Raw genomic sequence first — 21,860 nt, 5'->3', positions numbered from 1 at the left:
GCCATAGAAGTTCCTGCTCATGAGTTTCTGCTCTTGTAATTTGTGAATCTCTGTATCCACCTGTCCTTCTCTCCAATACTTGGAGCATTGATTTGCTATGTGACCTCACTTCTCTGATGCATCCAAGAAGAGTTACTGATTTTTCAGTTTGTTCAGATTTTAAATTGTTGTTGTTAGAAGACAGTGACAATTTCCAAACTCCTTACATGCTGGACTGGAATCCAGAAGTCTGCTATATACGTTTGTTTCTTTTTCTTATCTTATCTCTCTACCTAGGATTACTAGGATGATATTGAATATAAGGGTAATAGGTATTTCTGTCTTATTCTTGAACTCAGAAGAAAGCATTCAGTGTTTCAGCATTAATAATGATGTTTGCTGTAGGTGTATGATCAAAATATGAAGTATTCTCTTGTTCCTAGCTTGCTGAGAGTTCTTTTTTTAAAAATCAGTAATGAGTATTGAATATTATAAAGTGATTTATCTGCATCTATGGTGATGATCATATGATTTTTCACCTTTTTCATATAAGGTACATCATATTGATTGGTCTTTGAATCTTTAAGCAATTTTGTGTTACTGGAATAATTCCCACTTGGTCCTTCTTATATATTCATGGATTAAATTTATTAATATTTTGTTGAGGATTTTTGCATCTATGTTTATGATAGAGATTGGTCTGTAGATTTCTTATAATGAACTTGTCAAGGTTTTGCTAGCTTTATAAAATGAATTGGGCAGTGTTTTTTCTTTCTCTATTCTCTGAAGAGTTTGTACAATATTGGTACAGTTTCTTCCTTGAATGGTCAGAAAAATTCACTAGTGCAGCAATCAGGGCCTAGAGCACCTCCATGGGAAGGCTTTTAATTATAAATTAAATGTCTTTAGTAGATAAAGAACTATTTTGGTTTTCTATTTTAATAAGTGTTTTTTAAAAGAAATGTTTCTTTTTTATCTAAACTTTCAAATTTATTAGCATAAAGTTCAATCCATTTTATTATTATAGTATCTATAGTAATATATAGTGGTGTCTCCTTTTTCATTACTAATGTTAATAATTTGTTTTCCCTGTTACTTGATCAGTCTTGCTAAAGGTTTATTAATTTCATTAATTTTTTCAAAGAATCATCTTTTAGTTTTATTTTGTTCTCTATTTTACTACAGTTGTCTATTTCATTGACTTATGCTTTCAGATATTTTTTCATCATCCCTGTCTGGGGGTTTATTTGGTGTACTTGTTCTAGATTAAGATGGAGCTTAGGTAATTTATTTTCAACCTTTCTGCTTTTGTAACATTTGCATTTTAAGTTTTAATAACTGCATTATCTGACATAAAAATTTTCAGATGTCAGATTTTCATTATAATTCAGCTCAAAATATTATGTAATATTCATTGTGATTAATTTTTTGTGCCATAGATTAGTTAACTGTGTTGTTTAAATCCTGATTTGGTGAGTTTCTAGTTATCTTCCTATTACCTGTTTCTATTTTGATTCCATTGTGGTCAGAAACTATACTCTCCATGATTTCAGTTTTTGAAATTTGCTTAGACTTGCTTTATCCCTCAACATGTGGTCTATTTGAGTAATTTCCATGTGCACTTGAACAGAATGTATGTTATACAGTTATTGGGGGGTAGAGTTTGATATATGTCAATTAGTTAATGTAAGTTGATCATATTGCTTATTCAGTATTTTTGTTGATTTTTCTCTTATTCTACTGAGGGACTTATGTTACAATCTCAACTATGATTGAGGATATGCCTAATTTTTTATGGAGATACGCTTTGGTTTATCTTATTGATTTTAGTAGTTTTAGGATTGTTAGAATGATCCTTTTATCATTATTCAATGTCCTTCCTTATCTCTATTGATATGACTTGCCTTAAAGTATATTTATCTGATATTAATATATCTATACCAGCTTTTTTTTTTTTTGGCTAGTGTTTGTATGATATACCCCTTTTTATCTATTTACTTTTAATCTTTTTGTGTCCTATATTTAATGTTTCTCTGTTATAAACAATCTAAAGCTGGGTTCTGATTTTCTTCCCACTTGGACTATCTTTTTAAAATTTGTCATATTTAGCCCATTTATATTAATATAATTCCTGATATTTCATTTTAAGTCTACCATTTTTAATGTATTTTCTGTTTTCCCTGTCCATCTAGTTTTTGTTTCTTTATTTCTCAGTTTTTGTCTTCTTTATTAATCATGTATTTTTTTATTATTTTATTTTTCCTTCTCTATGACCTTATTGATACACGGTCTTTTATGATTCTTTTAGTGGTTATCCAGCTTTCCATTTTGAACTGCTTGATTATACTGCTTTGCAGGGAGTAGTTAAGGGCTCAAAGCACTCATCAGCTACTGTGTATATCTTTGAAACTATGATAAGCATGCTACATTGAGATAGAATTTAAGAGAGTTCTCTTTGTGTTCACGTCAGCAGAGTGGGCTCTGGGACACCTGTGTTTTAGGTTTGTGTCACAAAATATGATCTTAAATAAATCACTTTCCTTATGTAGTCTTCAGTTTCTCTGTTTATAACATAGGGGTGTTGAGCAGTAAATTTTCCAGTAAGCTTTTTTAGCTTTGATATTCTCTTATTCTAAAAGAGAGATGTCATAGCTTGCTATTATGCCTTATAAAAGACCCTCTTTTGTCTTTAGTAGAAGATGGTATTTAAGGTGAGAGTTTCAGCCATTTTGACCAGCCAGAAGAAGCTAGAAGGGTAGAGAGCAATTTCTTCCTACCCAACAGCTGGGATGAGAATGGGATGCAACTTTACTGGCTGAGCACTACTTGTCCCAAAGCTGTTGCAGTAAGAGTTGCTGGGACACCTGACAGAAGCCAGCAGAGGTGAGAATTCCTACCACATCAGTCAGTCCCCTGGGTCTCTGCCTGCAGGGTCTGTTGGAAACAAGAGTGCCATGTGGCTGACAGGGTCTTGGTGCTTCAGCTGGCATCAGACCTGAGCCTCCGAGGTGAGAGAGCCAAGTTCAGGACATGGACCACGAGAGACCTCCCAGCCCCACATAATATCAATCGGTGAGAGCTCTCCCGGATATCTCCATTTCAACACTAAGACCCAGCTCCACTTAAGGACCAGTAAGCTCCAGTGCTGGACACCCCATGCCAAACAACTAGAAAGACAGGAACACAACCCCACCCATTAGCAGAGAGGCTGCTTAAACTCATAATAAGTTCACAGACACTCCAAAACACACCACCGGATATGTTCCTGCCCACCAGAAAGACAAGATCCAGCCTCATCCACCAGAACACAGGCACCAGTACCCTCAACCAGGAAGCCTACACAACCCACTGAACCAACCTTACCCACTGGGGGCAGACACCAAAAACAATGGGAACTACAAACCTGCAGCCTGTGAAAAGGAGACCCCAAACAGTAAGTTAAGCAAAATGAGAAGACAGAGAAGTATGCAGGAGATGAAAGAGGAAGGTAAAAACCCACCAGCCCAAACAAATGAAGAGGAAATAGGCAGTCTACCTGAAAAAGAATTCAGAGTAATGACAGTAAAGATGATCCAAAATCTTGAAAACAGAGTGGAGAAAATACAAGGAACTTTTAACAAGAATGTAGAAGAACTAAAGAGCAAACAAACGATGAACAACACAATAAATGAAATTAAAACTTCTCTAGAAGGAATCAATAGCAGAATAACTGAGGCAGAAGAATGGATAAGTGACCTGGAAGATAAAATAGTGGAAATAACTGCTGCAGAGCAGAATAAAGAAAAAAGAATAAAAAGTATTGAGGACAGTCTCAGAGACAACATTAAACACACCAACATTTGAATTATAGAGGTCACAGAAGAAGAAGAAAAAAAGAAAGGTTCTGACAAAATATTTGAAGAGATTATAGTTGAAAACTTCCCTTACATGGGAAAAGAAATAGTCAATCAAGTCCAGGAGGCGCAGAGAATCCCATACAGGATAAATCCAAGGAGAAACATGCCAAGACACATATTAATCAAACTATCAAAAATTAAATATACAGAGAAAAAATATTAAAAGCAGCAAAGGAAAAGCAACAAATAACAAACATACAAGGGAATCCCCATAATGTTAACAGCTGATCTTTCAGCAGAAACACTGCAAGCCAGAAGGGAGTGGCAGGACACATTTAAAGTGATGAAAGGGAAAACCTACAACCAAGATTGCTCTACCTAGCAAGGATCTCATTCAGATTTGAAGGAGAAATCAAAAGCTTTAGAGACAAGCAAAAGTTAAGAGAATTCAACACCAACAAACGAGCTGTACAACAAATACTAAAGGAACTTCTCTAGGTAGGAAACACAAGAGAAGGAAAAGAGCTACAAAAACAAACCCAAAACAATTAAGAAAATGGTAATAAGAACATACATATTGATAAGTACCTTAAATGTAAATGGATTAAATACTCCATCCCAAAGACATACTGGCTGAATGGATACAAAAACGACCTGTATACATGCTGTCTACAAGAGACCCACTTCGGACATAGGGACACATACAGACTGACAGTGAGGGGACAAAATAGACTTTAAAATAAAGACTATTACAAGAGACAAAGAAGGACACTACATAATGATCAAGGGATCAATCCAAGAAGAAGATATAACAATTGTAAATATTTATGCACCCAACATAGGAGCACCTCAATACCTAAGGCAAATGCTAACAGCCATAAAAGGGGAAATCAAAAGTAACACAATAATATAGTAGGGGACTTTAACACCCCACTTTCACCAAAGGACAGATCACCAAAATGAAAATAAATAAGGAAACAGAAGCTTTAAATGACACAGTAGACAAGATGAACTTAATTGATATTTATAGGACATTCCATCCAGAAACAACAGAATACGCTTTCTTATCAAGTGCTCATGGAATATTCTCCAGGATAGATCATATCTTGGGTCACAAATCAAGCCTCAGTAAATTTAAGAGAATTAAAATCATATCAAGTATCTTTTCTGACCACAACGGTATGAGACTAGATATCAATTACAGGAAAAAAACTGTAAAAAAAATGCAAACACATGGAGGCTAAACAATCGCTACTAAATAACCAAGAGATCACTGAAGTAATAAAAGAGGAAATTAAAAAACAGCTAGAAACAAATGACAATGAAAACATGACAACCCAAAACCTATGGGATGCAGCAAAAGCAGTTCTAAGAGGGAAGTTTATAGCAATTCAATCCTACCTCAAGAAATAAGAAACATCTCAAATAAACAACCTAACCTTACACCTAAAGCAATTAGAGAAAGAAGAACAAAAACATCCCAAAGTTAGCAGAAGGAAAGAAATCATAAAGATCAGATCAGAAATAAATGAAAAGGAAATAAAGGAAACAATAGCAAAGATCAATAAAACTAAAAGCTGGTTCTTTGAGAAGATAAACAAAATTGATAAACCATTAGCCAGACTCATCAAGAAAAAAAGGGAGAAGACTCAAATCAATAGAATTAGAAATGAAAAAGAAGTAACAACTGACATTGCAGAAATACAAAAGATCATGAGAGATTACTATAAGCAACTATGTGCCAATAAAATGGACAAACTGGAAGAAATGGACAAGTTCTTAGAAAAGCACAACCTTCCAAGGCTGAACCAGGAAGAAATAGAAAATATGAACAGACCAATCACAAGTACTGAAATTGAGACTGTGATTAAAAATCGTCCAACAAACCAAAGCCCAGGACCAGATGGCTTCACAGGCGAATTCTATGAAACATTTAGTGAAGAGCTAACACCTATCCTTCTCAAACCCTTCCAAAATATAGTAGAGGGAGGAACACTCCCAAAGTCATTCTACAAGGCCACCATCACCCTGATACCAAAACCAGACAAAGATGTCACAAAGAAAGAAAACTACAGGCCAATATCACTGATGAACATAGATGCAAAAATTCTCAACAAAATACTAGCAAACAGAATCCAACAACACATTAAAAGGATCATACACCATGATCAAGTGGGGTTTATCCCAGGAATGCAAGGATTCTTCAATATATGCAAATCAATCAATATGATACACCATATTAACAAATTGAAGGGGAAAAACCATATGATCATCTCAATAGATGCAGAAAAAGCTTCTGACAAATTCAACACCTATTTATGATAAAAACTCTCCAGAAAGTGGGCATAGAGGGAACCTACCTCAACATAATAAAGGCCATATATGACAAACCCACAGCCAACATCATTCTCAACGGTGAAAAACTGAAACCATTTCCTATAAGATCAGGAACAAAACAAGGTTGCCCACTCTCACCACTATTATTCAACATAGTTTTGGAGGTTTTAGCCACAGCAATCAGAGAAGAAAGAGAAATAAAAGGAATCCAAACTGGAAAAGAAGAAGTACAGCTGTCACTATTTGCAGATGACATGATACTATACATAGAGAATCCTAAAGATGCTACCAGAAAACTACTAGAGCTAATCAATGAATCTGGCAAAGTAGCAGGATACAAAATTAATGCACAGGAATCTCTTGCATTCCTATACACTAACGCCGAAAGATCCGAAAGAGAAATTAGGGAAACACATTGACCATTGCAACAAAAAGAATAAAATACCTAGGAATAAACCTAGCTAAGGAGACAAAAGGCCTGTATGCAGAAAACTATAAGACACTGATGAAAGAAATTAAAGACAATAGAAACAGATGGAGAGATATACCATGTTCTTGCATTGGAAGAATCAACAATGTGAAAATGACTATACTACCCAAAGCAATCTACAAATTCCATGCAGTACCTATCAAACTACCAATGGCACTTTTCACAGAACTAGATCAAAAGATTTCACAATTTGTATGGAAACACAAAAGACCCCAAATAGCCAAAGCAATCTTGAGAAAGAAAAACCAAACTGGAGATACTGGCAGAAAAACAGAAATACAGATCAATGGAACAGGATAGAAAGACCAGAGATAAACCCACACACCTATTGTCACGTTATCTTTGATAAAGAAGGCAAGAATATGCAATGGAGAAAAGACAGCCTCTTCAATAAGTGGTGCTGGGAAAACTGGACAGGTACATGTAAAAGAATGAAATTTGAACACTTCCTAACACCATACACAAAAATAAACTCAGAATGGATTAAAGACCTAAATATAAGGTCAGACACTATAAGACTCTTAGAGGAAAACATAGGCAGAACACTCTATGACCTAAATCACAGCAAGATCCTTTTTGACCCACCTCCTAGAGAAATGGAAATAAAAACAAAAATAAACAAATGGGACCTAATGAAACTTAAAAGCTTTTGCACAGCAAAGGAAACCATAAACAAGATGAAAAGACAACCCTCAGAATGGGAGAAAATATTTGCAAATGAAGCAACTGACAAGGGATTAATCTCCAAAATATACAAACAGCTCATGCAGCTCAATATCAAAAAAAACCCACAGAAGCCAATCAAAAAATGGGCGGAAGACCTGAATAGGCATTTCTCCAAAGAAGACATACAGATTGCCAAGAAACACATAAAAGGATGCTCAACGTCACTAATCATTAGAGAAATGCAAATCAAAACTACAATGAGGTATCACCTCACACCAGTCAGAATGGCCATCATCAAAAAATCTACAAACAGTAAATGCTGGAGAGGGTGTGGAGAAAAGGGAACCCTCTTGCTCTGTTGGTAGGAAGGTAAATTGATACAGTCACTATGGAAAACAGTATAGAGGTTCCTTAAACAACTAAAAATAGAACTACCGTATGACCCAGCAATCCCCCTAGTGGGCATATACCCTGAGAAAACCATAATTCAAAAAGAGATATGCACCCCAATGTCCATTTCAGCACTATTTACAATAGCCAGGACATGGAAGCAACCTAAATGTCCATCGACAGATGAATGGATAAAGAAGATGTGGCACGTATATACAATGGAATATTACTCAGCCATAGAAAGAAACAAAATTGAGTTATTTGTAGTGAGGTGGATGGACCTAGAATGTGTCATACAGAGTGAAGTAAGTCAGAAAGAGTAGAACAAATACTGTATGCTAACACATATATATGGAACCTAAAAAATAAATGTTTTTGATGAACCTGGGGGCAGGACAGGGATAAAGACACAGATGTAGTGAATGGACTTGAGGACACCGTGAGGGGGAAGGGTAAGGTGGGACAATGTGAGAGAGTGGCATTTACATATATACACTACCAAATATAAAATAGATAGCTAGTGGGAAGCAGCTGCTTAGCACAAGGAGATCAGCTCGGTGCTTTTTGACCACCTAGAGGGGTGGGATGGGGGGGTGGGAGAGAGGCGCAAGAGGGAGGGGATATGGGGGCATATGTATACCTATAGCTGATTCACTTTGTTATACAGCAGAAGCTAACACAACATTGTAAAGCAATTATACTCCAATAATGATGTTAAAAAAAACCTGACATTCAAAATCCTTTATGAAGATTATTTGCCCCATGCCCCTATAAAAAGCCAAAATATTAATATGAAATTAATGGAAAAACCCCTAAACTATCTTAAAAAAGGAACTGGTAGGGAATGATTTTCTGTGATAACATTATTTTGAAAAGTATATTGTAGTTCTGCTTCTGCCATAAATGTGTAAGTGGTAGTAGACTCAATCTACTAATATAAACAAGAGATCTTGATCAGCTATATGTGGCAACTGTTTTAAGAAGTTAGAAAGCAGGAAGCAAGAGACTATAATCTATGAGTGAAGAAAAACAAACTGAGCCCTAATTATCCTGGCTTTCTACCTGGTGGCATTTAGCAGACCCTGATGCAAGGAGAACCAACCCAAGTACTATAAGGCAACCTCACTGACCTGAACAATCAGGGGTCAGAGTTTGGGGAAACTGTAGTGGCTCTAATTTGCAGGGGGGATGCTGAGAGTGAAGAAAGCTGTACAGAGAAAGAACTCCACAAGTCTTGTCAGGAGTCCTCTTGAGTTTTTGCTGAATACTAATACTATTGGGTTGGCCAAAAAGTTCTTTTGGGTTTTTCCGTAAGCTCTTATGGAAACCCTGAATGAACTTTTTGGCCAACTCAATACATGAATAGCGTATGACTACAAGAAGCTTGGCAAAGAACAACTACCTGGAAGAGAAAAACTAGTAAACTGCAAAACTATCATGGTTCATACATTATAGGGATACATTTAAGTTTCAACTTTCTCCAGTGCAATGTCTTCATTAAACACCCAGGGCATTCAGTGGAGACCCAGAAAAGCTGTATCTTTGGAATAAGGATAAATTAGCCCCAGAGTAAATGGTACTCTATCCCTACCATAACAAAGCTTAAAAAGAAACCTCAAAATGATCAGATGATCTGTGAGTAAATGAATACCCACCAGAAGAAAATTCATACTATTTAAAGAAAAAGAACAAATTCCAAACACTCAGCAATATAATATACTTGTCCAATATACAATAAAATACTAGACATATGAAGAAGCAAAAATCAGTCAATAGAAAGAGACTAAGAAATTACACAGATAATATCAGAATTAACAGTTAATGACTTTAAAATTACCATATAGATATACTCAAGGATTGAAGGAAAATATGAACATATTGAAGAGAGAAATGGAAACAATAAAATAAAAAATTTAGAAGTCCAAGAAGTAAAAAATACAATATCTGAAAATTTAAAAAAATACTTGAAGAATTTAAATGCAAATAATTAGCCGTACATTAAAAGATTAGTTAAACTAAAGACAGGGTAATAGAAACCATCCAGACTGGAGCACAGAGAGAAAAAAGGCAGGGAAAAAAAAAAAACAAAACAGAGCCTCATAGCTTTTAAGAACTAATGATGTATCATGTGCAATTAGAGTACCTAGAGGGGATAGACCAGATTTATATATATGTATATATATATATATATATATATATATATATATATATATATGAAGACAAAATGGCTGAAAAAATTCCAGATTTGTCAAAAATATAAATCTCTAGGTCCAAGCAGGATAAACACAAAGAAAAATGTATATCAAAGGACACCAAAATAAAATTGGTGGAAACTAATGAAAAGAGAATCTTAAAAGTGGCCAAAGATACACTGTTTATAGTGGGACAAAGATAGAAATTATCCCTGACTTCACATCAGAAAAAATACAAGTCAGAGACATTGCAATGGCATCTTTTGGAGTCCTAAAAGAAAAAAAATAACCTTGAATTCTATATTTATTAAAAATATTCTTCACCTGAATATTCACCTGAATTTCACCTGAAGGTGAAATACAGACATTTCAGACAAACAAAGTTTGGAGAATTTACTGCCAGCAAGTTTTCTCTATGGAAAATTTTAATGAAATTTTGTCAGGCTAAAGGAAAATAATTCTAGATGAAAACTTAGGTTTTTAAAAAGAAATGAAGAGTACTGAAAACAGTAAATCTGAAGGCATTTTCTAATAGTTTCTAATAATTTAGCTATAATTTGCTCTATAGCAAAAACAGTAACAATGTATTATGGAGTTTAAAACATCTAAAAGTAGTATGTATGACAACAATAGCACAAAAGATGGAGCATTTTTAAGTTTCTTACATTGTATCTGAAATGGTATATTACTTGATGATAGACTGTTGTAAGTTAAAGATACATGTTATAAATTCTTGACCAACCAATAAGATAATGAAACAAAGAGGTATAACTGATAAACCAATAGAGGAGATAAATTAACTCTAAAAAGTTAAATTAATTAAAGGACAAGGAAATAGGATAAAAGGAATAAAGTACAGATGAAAAATATAGAAAAAATAGCAAAATGGTAGACTTAAACTCTATTAACAATAATTACATTAAATGTAAATGGACTAATTGTACTAACTTTGAAAGGTAGAGATCATCAAATTGGATGAAAAAACAAGAATCAATTAATATACTGACTACAAGAAACACAGTAAATATAAAGATGTAGATAGGTTTGAAGTAAAAGGATGGGTGAAGATACACCATGCAAACACTAATGATAAGAAAGCTGAAGTGGTTATGTTAATATAAAAGTAGACTGCAGAAAAAGGAATATTACCAGAGATCAAAAAGATATTTCATAAAGATTAAAGAGCTAGGTCATCAAGAAGACATAACATTTCTAAATGTATATGCATCTAAAAACAGAGGCTCAAAATACATGAAGCAAAAGTTGACAGACTGAAAGAAAAAAAAGACAAGTCTCCCATCTAATTATTGTTGGAGATTTCAATACTCCTCTTTCAGAATCTGAAAAAAAAAAAGACAGAAAATCCATAAGAATATAGAAGACCTGAACAACATTATCCATCAGTTTGACCTAATTGACACTGATAGAGTACTACACTCAAAATTGTAGAATAGTTATTCTTTTCAAGTGTGTATACAAATCTCACTAGATAAAGCATATGCTAGGCCATAAAACAAGTCTCAATAAACATAAAAGGACTGAAATTATGTAAAGTATATTCCTTGTTCTCAATGGAAATAAATTACAAATAGATAACAAAAGGAAAATTTTAAAAATCCCAAATGTTTGGCAACTAAACCACATACATATAACTAAACCATATAACAAAGAAAAAGAACAAGGAAAATTGTAAAATATATTAAACTGAATGACAATGAAAACATAACCTAACAAAATATGTGGGATGAAATTAAAACAGTACTTTGAGGGAAATTCATAGCTTTCAATATTTATATTAAAAGTAATAAAGGATGAAAGTGACCTGTAGATTCAAGGCAAATCCAACAAAATCCAAGGTGTTTTTTTGGGGGGAGGCGGGCAAGCTGATTCTAAAATTCAAATGGAAATGCAAAGGACCAAGGATAGCCAAAACAAATTTGAATAGAAGAACAAACATGGAGGACTAATTCTATGTGATTGCAAGACTTACTATAAAGCTCAGTAATCAAAACAGTTTGGTATTGGTATAAGGATAATGAATTGATCAGTAAAACAGAACAGAGGATCCAGAAATAGACCTATGCACATGAAATAACAGAATGGATCACAGATCTAAATATAAACTAAAATATAAAGCTTCTAGAAGAAAATATAGAATACTTTGTGATCTTGGTGTAGGTAAAGATTTCTTAGATAAAAACACTAATCATAAAGAAAAAACCTTGATAATTGGGTAATATCAAATTAAGAGACAATGGATCCTCAAAAGATACATTGTGAAAATAAAGAGGCATACTGCAGACTAGGTAAAAATATTCACAATGCATATAAATATATAAAAGATATGTATCTGTTTATATTCATAAATAACTTATGTATATGTAATATATAATAAATTATATATATTATATAAATATATAATTGTATAAATATGTAATTTATAAAGCATATATAAATATAAATAACTTAAAACTCACTAAAAAAAGACAAATGATTAAACATAAAAATGGGTAAAATATTTGAACACTTCACAAAAGTAGATATACACACGGTCAATAAGCACATGAAAGTATATTTTATTCTTCAGTCATTGAGGAAATGTAAATGTAAGTTAAAACCACACTGAGATACCACTATACACTCACTAGAATGACTAAAATTAAAGTAGTAATGCTAAGAAGTGTTAATGAGGGTATAAAGCAACTAGACCCTCTTATGCATTGTTGGTGGAAGTGTAAAATGATGCAGCCCCTTTGGAAAACTTTTTGGCAGTTTCTTATAAAGTCAGGCCTATAATGACCCCATGTTTAGAAGAAATTCCATTTTTAAAGGGAAAAAAGAGATGTATATTTATAAAAAGACTTATGAATGGATTTTCATAATAGCCCCAAAGTGGGAGAAACCCACGTGTCTAAAAATAGATGAATGGATAAACAATTTGTGGTGTATTTACCCATTAACAAAAAGGACCAAAGTACTAATACATGCTGCAACATGATTGAGTCTCGAAAATTTTATGCTATTTGGAAGGATTCATATCCAAAAAGTACGTACTGTATACTTTCATTTTTATAAGATTCAAGAGTAGGCAAAATTATTCTATAGCAATAGAAGTCAGATCGGTGGTTGCCTGGGTTAGGATTATGGATAAATGACTGAAAGGGAGCATACAATAACTTTTTGGAAATGTTCTATATTTTCTTTGTGGTGGCAGCTACATGAATGTGTAATTTGACAAAATTGATCACATACACATTTAAGATGGGTGCATTTATTATATGATATATATTAAATTATTTATCAATATAGTTAATAAAAAAGTAGTTCTGTCACTCCTTAACACACACAAAGTGATCTTCTTTAGTATATTAAAGAATTTGTTTTAGTACTTACTATGTGCAGAGCTTAAGTAATATGGAAGAACACAAAGGAATGGAAACATTCCCTGACCATCAAGGAACTTAATATTTAGTTAGGTAATATAGTATGAACTTGACCATATATCTAGTCATATGGTGGTAAAATTGACAAATAATAGCAGTGGTAGACGTAGAAGAAAGAGTTATGAAATTGAGTTAATGAGTTGATACATGAAAAAAATGTAAAAAATACAGTGCCTGAGAGATAATATGTAATCAGCAAGTCCTACTTTGCTTTTCAGAGGATGAGAATTTATGCTTCAAGTGGTAAATCAAGGCATAATTGAGGAGGTGGTATTTAATGCAGGCAGCACAGAATAGGAAGGTTTTTCATAAGCATTAAGAAGTGGGGAGACATTAGTATCAGGAGGATGTCACGATCAAAGGTGTGGAAGTGAAAAAACACAAGACATGTACAGAAGAGGTAGGTATGTTTGGTGAATTCATTTGAACAGAATGAAGAGTTTCAGGTAGCAAAAATAATAGGAAATGAATCACTAGGGCCAGATTATGGAGGACCCTTAAAACCAACTTGAGTATAACCTTAGCTTAAATTGATATCTTATGGATTGCCAATACATAAATAAAACATATAAGAAAGGATATTTTATCAGTAAAAACTTTTTTTTTTTTTTTTTTTGCGGTACGCGGGCCTCTCACTGTTGTGGCCTCTTCCGTTGTGGAGCACAGGCTCCGGACGCTCAGGCTCAGCGGCCACGGCTCACGGGACCAGCCGCTCCGCGGCATGTGGGACCTTCCCGGACCGGGGCACAAACCTGGTGCCGTGCATCGGCAGGCTGACTCTCAACCACTGCGCCACCAGGGAAGCCCACAACTTATTTTTTAATTTTATTTTATAATTTTAAATATAAAGTCAACTGACCAGAACAATGAAGCTGTTTTGAAGAACACGAAACTGAAATCGGGGCTTGTTGATCTTAGATGGGAGTTGTTATTGTTTTTAATGACCTTAAGCTTCTAACTTATTTCTGCTGTATTTTCTTTTGGTTGCATCATGTTCAGAAAATCCTAATTCAGATAGCTGAATCATTGTAAATATCAGTCCTATAGTATTTTACCTTAACATTGTTTCATATCTTTCAATATAGCAAGAGGCTTATTTCAAGGTTTGCATAATAAGTCTTTTACTCTGGTAGTACAAGTTAATGCATTGGTGATTTTCAGTGTGTTAAACTTTGGAACATAACACACTTGAATGTGTATGACAGTTTTTGTTACAGTTTTCTTGTTGTTTAGGTTTTTTTGGTAAGTTACAACTGGCAGAAACCCAACTCAAATAGTGTAAGCAAAAACAGGAATATATTGGCTTACATTATCAAGAATCCCAGGAGAAGAATTTGGCTTTAGCTCTTTGGGGATGTAAGTATGCTAACATGATGTAAAGATTGTTTTGTCCCCTCTATCTTTTCCTATCTGCTCCTCTCTACTTTTCTTAGTATTTTTGGCTTCATTCATTCTTATTGCATACAGATTCTCTCCATGTGCCAGGGAGAATGGCCATGACGATTGATCCCAGGCCCACATGCTTATAGCTTTCAATTTGAACATAAGAGAGCCTTTCCAGATAGTTCCAGGAGAGAATTCTGACTGGGTCAAATTTCTCTGTGTGGCTGGGAGGAGCAGTAGGAAGCAGACGGCAAAGCCCTGTGATTGACAACTCCATCAGGACAATAGTGGCATTCAGCAGTATTTCCCCAAAGAAATCAAAAGAAGGAGTATAGGACACAGTGGGCACACAAAAATTATTGTTTCCACAGTTCTATAAAGTTTTTAAAAAGCAGTTAAATATGTATTTGAAAGAGTAAAAATGAAGTCAAACATTTGTAGAACCCAAAGAGCAGTGTTCCATGTCATATGGTTTGAATACCTTAGCCTTTGGCAATGGAGCAGCAGAAAATAGTGTCAGGCTGCACACTTACTTCTTGTACATGAAATAAAATATAATTTGGAAGGAATTACTTTTTGAGTTCAAGAGTATTTTTAAGCAGCATCTTAGCTATTCCTCAGTGGATGACTTCAGGAAAAGAAAGCTCTTAGTTTAAAAAAGATAAGGCATTATAGAAAATGAAATATGGAGGAACAAGAAGACTAGAGTAATGGAGTATGTATGGGAGAATTGGCTGTTGAACGCTATTTACTTTCACTGCAATACCTCGAATTTTTAGCACCCTTCTCCAGTGAAGAACTAGAGTGCTTCACTTCATATCTGAAGCAATTAATAATAGATGTAATTATTCATTTTCTATTATTGAATGCTGCATTGTAGAGACTAAAACTGATGTGAAATTTAAATAGTCATTTCAGTAAAACCAGCACTGAACTCGAGTCAGGGCTCTGTCACCAACTGTTTGGCCTTGAGCAAGGCAAGTGACTTCCTTATCTTGACTCTGCTTCCTCATTTCTGAAATGGGGTTTTGGTCTTAGTGATCATTGAAGTCTCAGCTACAGCAAGAGGCTGTGAGCCTCTGATTTACCTGCTGGATATTTCCCTCTTTTTCTATATTGGCATTGGTAGCAGTTGTATTTTGATAGATATGGGAGAGGAATTTGGTTTTGAATGATCCTTCTGATATTGTTTTAGGTGCTAAGCAGCTTTGGAAAGCAGATAAAAGAGATACCTCTTACCTGCACATATAGAACAATGTGACTTCCATGAATATATGTTAAGTGCCAATTTTAAGGGGTCCCTATAAAAAATTATCAGACTTTGGTAGATCAAACAGTGCAAAGAGAGAATATTGCACCCTGTGTGATGATGTCTATATGTGTATTTCCTGCAGCTTTCAAATGTGGGGTTTTCTCTCCCTCATGAACATGTCAAAATCTTGCATCTAACAGTTCTAATGACATTTTCAATAGCTCCCATTGACACACACACACAGAGACACTCACAGTATATTATCTAGTAAAGTGGTTGTGGAATTAACATTTTTCCTGGAAGGAATATATCTGATTTAATGACCAAATCGTTTTAAAGCAGCACAACAGAATTTCACAGGAACTAAATTTATTTCTTCACACCGATCATGCGTGTTTTACTGAAGCATTGAGTCATTAGCATGTTTATAATGGTTCTAATTTAGCACAACATTTTCTGAATTTTATCCTTGAGTCACTTACAAATTGTTCATATTGAATAAACAAAGGAAACAGATTGCATTTTATACTTAGTAATTTATCTGAAAGAAGAGGGGAGGGTTAATTGTTTGAAAGTTTTGGTCTGTTTGGGGAAGTGAGCCTGCTTTTTCATTGCTAGGCATAAATGCCATTTCTCATCTTTTTGGGGATGGGGGGAGGCTATGGAGGAGTAAAATGAAAAATTAAGACCAGGACAAGTTTGGCCACTCCCAGAGGGGAGTGTGGAGCAAAAGGGGAGCTGGCACGAGATTATCCAAAACAGTTGGTGCATTCCTTAATGATCAAGTGCTTGAGAAGTCCAGCTCTTCCTGGCAGAGCATCTGTGTTGATGTTTATATCATTGCCCTGCTGTATGGGAAAGGCATGCTTTCTCTTGCTGCTTGGCTAAAAATAGGATGGAATATAGCATTGTATGAGATATTTTAAGAAAGCAAAAACATTTAAGAGGTTAAAGGTTTGGCTTTTGGATCAAAAAAGATCAGTGATATAACCCGTGGTGTTCCTTGAAGACTGAATTTTATCTAGAGTTTGTCAGTGATTCGAACTCTTGGTTAGGCAAGTTATTCTAGGTTCATTTGGTGCGGTCTGAAAAACCCACTCTACTGTCTTTTCTGTCAGCTTCCCAGCATGAAGAGCAGGATTGAAAACAGCCTCTATTTATACCGCCTTGTTCGTATTTGGAAAATCAGTTGTTTCATTGGAGAGAGGGAGAGAGAGAGAGAATGAGAGCATGAGCAGTCGTCAGGGAGTGTGCTTTGTACGTTATAGTGACTTCAAAATAAAACTGGCACATTTATGTGTCTAATTATTTTTAGTGAGCTTGGAGGGTTTTAATTAAAATTTAAGAGTGCTCTTCAAGCTCTCCAAGCTCCAATTTTATCCCACTGTATTGTGGAGCACTCGTCACTGTGGAAAAATGTACAGTAACTGGCATGTGCATCTCTGTTTCCTAATGAAAAACGTGAGATTGATGATCAGCAGGGATATAAATATATATTGTCAGAATTAGTTGTAAACCAAGGTCAAGGATACTTTTAATAAGTTATCGTTGTTTGGATACATAAAAAATTTATTGCTTTTGAAATTTATGATTCCTGTGGTAAAAATAAAAGGGATTGTTTTAATATTTTCTTAAAAGAGTTAATAAAGCAGTAGGATGTGTATACAGGGGGAGCAGTCATTGTTGTTTCTCACTGAGGTATTTTAAAGTTATTTTCTATGCCATGTTTCTAATGTTTCAGCATTTCTAACTTTATCACTTTGAGGTAAAGTGAATAATGATAAGTGTTTACTCACAGGTAAATTGTTTTAAAGTACGATAAAAAATTTTTCCCATTATCCTTTCCCATTCCCCCATGGTTTAATTTTAATGATGATTTCTTTATTTGCTCTCTTTGACCCTTTATTTTGCTCAGAATAGTAGTTAACACTGCTGCAGCTTTGTTTAACTAGGAATAATTTTAAATTGTTCCTAAAATATCGTCATATAGATTAGGAAATAAATATCTCACATACTCTCACTTCAAATTTCCCTTGTACTGTAAAATTAATTATTAGCACGATAAAGCATTCCTGACTTACCTGGCCTGAAACCTAGGTATTTAGGAAGCAGAAACATTGCTTTGCAATCCATTATGATATCTTTCCTTTTTTCCTTAGAAAAAGGTTATTGAAATAGAAAAACTTAAATTTGCAAAGGAAAAGGAAAAACAAAAACTATGCAACTGAGAAATTAATTTATAACATATCAGAACCCTTTACATCCTTGATTAAAAATAAGCAAAAATTGAAGTGCAACTCGATTTTTGACAGTCCTGTTTTTTCACACTACTTATAAAAATCAGACAAGATAAATATAATAAACTCATATTTCATTGAATATGTATTGGCTTATGGACACTAATTCTTTCAAAGTAAGGAATTAATTTTGGCATTTTCCACTTTTATACTGAAGTGTTATGGCTTACATTCATTTTTAATATGTACATATTACTGTGACACATACTATAATATTGTGATACTATAATTTCCAAAAGGTATGTAGTTTCTCTCCTGTTTAGCTGAAAACAACTCAGTCAAAATACTAAAATTTGAGTAGTCAAACTCAGATAATAAAATACACTGTATATTTTTTCATTGTTTTGAGGACTGTGGCACTACCATAACTATATTAGATGTTTCAAGTCAATCATGTAAAACATATTTATCTGTGTAGAGTTATCCAAGAATATCCGGGTGATGTTTAGTTCTTTTTTTTTTTTTCCATTTGGAATCCCACATAAGTACTGAATTGAAACATGGGCTTACTCTTTGCGTGGACATAAGGCAAACTGGACTTCTTTACTTATCTTGACCTCTTTGATTTTTGCATTTGTGCATGATCAGAAAGGGGCAAAGTCTGATATGATGAATTGCCTCTGTAAAGCTAGTGTCCTGTTAATGTAGTTGACGTATGTGGCACAGGAGGATGAATACCGTTAATTTTTACCCTTACCTGGATATTGTTTTGAGTGGGAAATTTGAAAGTATAAATTTTATTTTTAACTTTATCTAGCATATATGTCCTCATTTCAAGTCAGAAACGTCTTGGTAGAGGCAGTAGTATCCTCTGCATATGTAGCATTTAGTACATCTTCTGGTACTGCGTCTTCTGGTCTTTTTCCCTCACCTTACTTGTTTTACATTACAGTGTGGGATGTGCTTAGTACTAATTGTGGTATGTATACCCTTTGAGGTCTGGCAGACAGATAATTAGGTGAAAAAGCTCAGTTTTTCAAGAAACCTTCTCACAGTTTTGAATATTCCTGGAATCTCCCAGGATTGAGATTAAATGCTGATAAAGTTGTATGTAGTGACTTTTATTGTCCTGTAGAGAAAGGCAATCAGTGATTGTTACTAACTATTTTCATGGGCTATAAATATAGACTTGCAAAGCCTGCTTTATGTTTTTCCCCTCAGTGTCTTCTACTGAAATGGGAACTCATATAGCTAGATTAACTCAGCATTATGGTGAGAATTAATTTTCTAATAGGAATGTGAAATGTTTTGAATTTATTAACCATTTTATTAATGATTAGCTTTTATGTAAAGCTGTGTCTTCAAACTTATTTGATAAATGTTTGAAGTGTATATTCTTGTTGTCCATATAGTTCTGTTTTTCTCCCATGAAGTTTCAGCATTCTTTTTCTGGAGCTCTGAAAGATTTCAGGTCTATTAATAGAAATGAGAGACATATTTTAGCCTGTTTTACATTTAGTGTGTATCTAATCCTAGTTTATGAACTTGCTGTGAATTTTGGATCATTACTAGTCAATTGGGATTTTGTCTTGACCATTATAATATGTGCACTCAACTCAAATTTTAACCAAACAAGTTATGCTTTAGTGTTCATATCAGTGATTATCAGTTTAGTACAATGTTAAATAACATGTATGAAAAGGTTAAAAAAAAGTAACAAAACTGAGTAAGATAGGAAGTTGAAGACATTTTGTTGATTATTCTTTTACATGGTCTAATGTTATGTCCAGAAATTTAAACCTGATTTGAGAAAAAGTAATCTCTGATAGGCATTGCTTTGAAGATTTTGCTTCTTAACTCTCAAACCTAGTATTATCTTTTCTATGACTTCAGCATAAAAACAAAATATGTTTGGAACGAAGTATACACCTTGTTTCTGAATTTAAAATAAAAGTAACAAGAGAACATTTTGAAAATTAAATACAAACTGAACATATGCATATGCATATAGGCCCTATTGGCAGGTCACTCAGAATCCAGTTTTTATTCACAGTGGTAGGTCACTTGTTGAAGCCTAAGAAAATAATTAATAGGAAAGACTGGAAGGAAAGAAGGAGGAAAGGAAAGAAGGGACGAAGTAAGGGAAGTATCAGGGAGCTTTCACTTAATAGAATCAAGCTGACTTCTATTTAGAAAGAACTTTAGCTTCTGTGATAGAGAGCTAGTATGGTTGTTCTTCATCAGCCATTTCCCAACATACTGATCTGGATTCTGTCCATTCCTTGATTGATTGATCATGTCACGAACAAACGTTAATTGTTTTCACCAATACTTTCTAACCATGCAGTGGTCCTCTCATCTCTTACCCGGGGCTCACTGTCTTCTTTTTAAAGCTTATCTAGTTTCTAAAACCCTTCAGATCCATCTTGACCTTACTGTCATTCTGAAAAATTCAAGGAAGATTTAGAAGTTGGAGAAAAAATGAAAGGGAAAATGCTAAAGAGATAGGTACTGATATGGGAGAGAAAAGGCATTTGGAATTGAAGTAATTATTTTAAATATAATTTTAAAAAGGAGTTATCAGAATTTTGACACTTGGAATGTTAAAGTTTAATGGGAGTATTCTTTGCACTGAGGATTGAGTATTTAAATCTGCTTTCCCTTTTGGAAACATGGCCTGTTTGTTAAGATTTGAGGCTTAAAATATACACGTAAATAGTTGTAAGCAGTAGCTCCAGTTGCAAATCCATCTGAACAGAGAGAAAAAAATAACTCATTGATAAAAATTTGCTAATTATTAGAACATTCTAAAATTTAAACTTCTGTAAACTTTATGAATCTTAATAGAAACAAGTGTAATCTAGTATGCTATTTAGAAATGCTATTTAGAAATGCAATAGGTCGGGCCTCCCTGGTGGCGCAGTGGTTGAGAGTCCGCCTGCCGATGCAGGGGATGCGGGTTCGTGCCCCGGTCTGGGAGGATCCCATATGCCGCGGAGCGGCTGGGCCCGTGAGCCATGGCCGCTGGGCCTGCGCTTCCGGAGCCTGTGCTCCGCAACGGGAGAGGCCACAACAGTGAGAGGCCCGCATACCGCAAAAAGAAAAAAAAAAAAAAAAAAAAAAAAAAAAAAAAAAAAGAAATGCAATAGGTCAAGCAGCGTTTAAATAAGGATTTTCGTGAAAAGATCATGCATCTCTTTTTATATAACAGAAAAGTTTTAACTGTTTTCATTACTGGGGGACAGAGGACATCATGACTTTATTTTCTTTGCATTTTACTCTAAATGGGTATTTTACAAAAGTTGCCATATGTTTATTTCTTTTTTAAGGACTAAGTAGTTACAGGTCGATTGGTCTCTTCTCCTTTGAAGATTTATCATTCTTCCTTGAATAGCACATGAATTTTGCTTGGACTTAAAAAACATCACCTGGTTTGAAAGGAATAATATCTAAACTTAAGCTTGTACGAAAAAGCCCCTTGTTCTGTCCAATTGGTCTAAGAAGTGATAAATGCTGGCTGAATATTAATTAACTATAGTTATACTACCAAGATAAGATTATTGAGCATTATCTTTATTTTTTCGTGGGAATAGTTTAAATAATCTTCCAGCAAAAAAAAATTTAGTTATGGTATTTTATAGTAGATAACAGAATA

At 34.3% G+C, this 21,860-nt stretch overlaps 1 protein-coding gene across 3 annotated transcripts in view; it reads left to right on the top strand.

Moving 5' to 3' along the window:
- SOX6 (SRY-box transcription factor 6) overlaps positions 1-21,860 on the top strand; it is a 636,354-nt gene that overhangs the window by 341,491 nt on the left and 273,003 nt on the right. The gene's annotated exons all lie outside the window — the stretch shown is intronic.

The sequence above is a fragment of the Mesoplodon mirus genome, assembly GCF_964341445.2.
Source record: "Mesoplodon mirus genome assembly, chromosome: 7".
Lineage (NCBI taxonomy): Eukaryota > Metazoa > Chordata > Mammalia > Artiodactyla > Ziphiidae > Mesoplodon > Mesoplodon mirus.
Note: the sequence above shows the minus strand (reverse complement) of the source record. Positions and strands in the feature narration are given on the sequence as shown.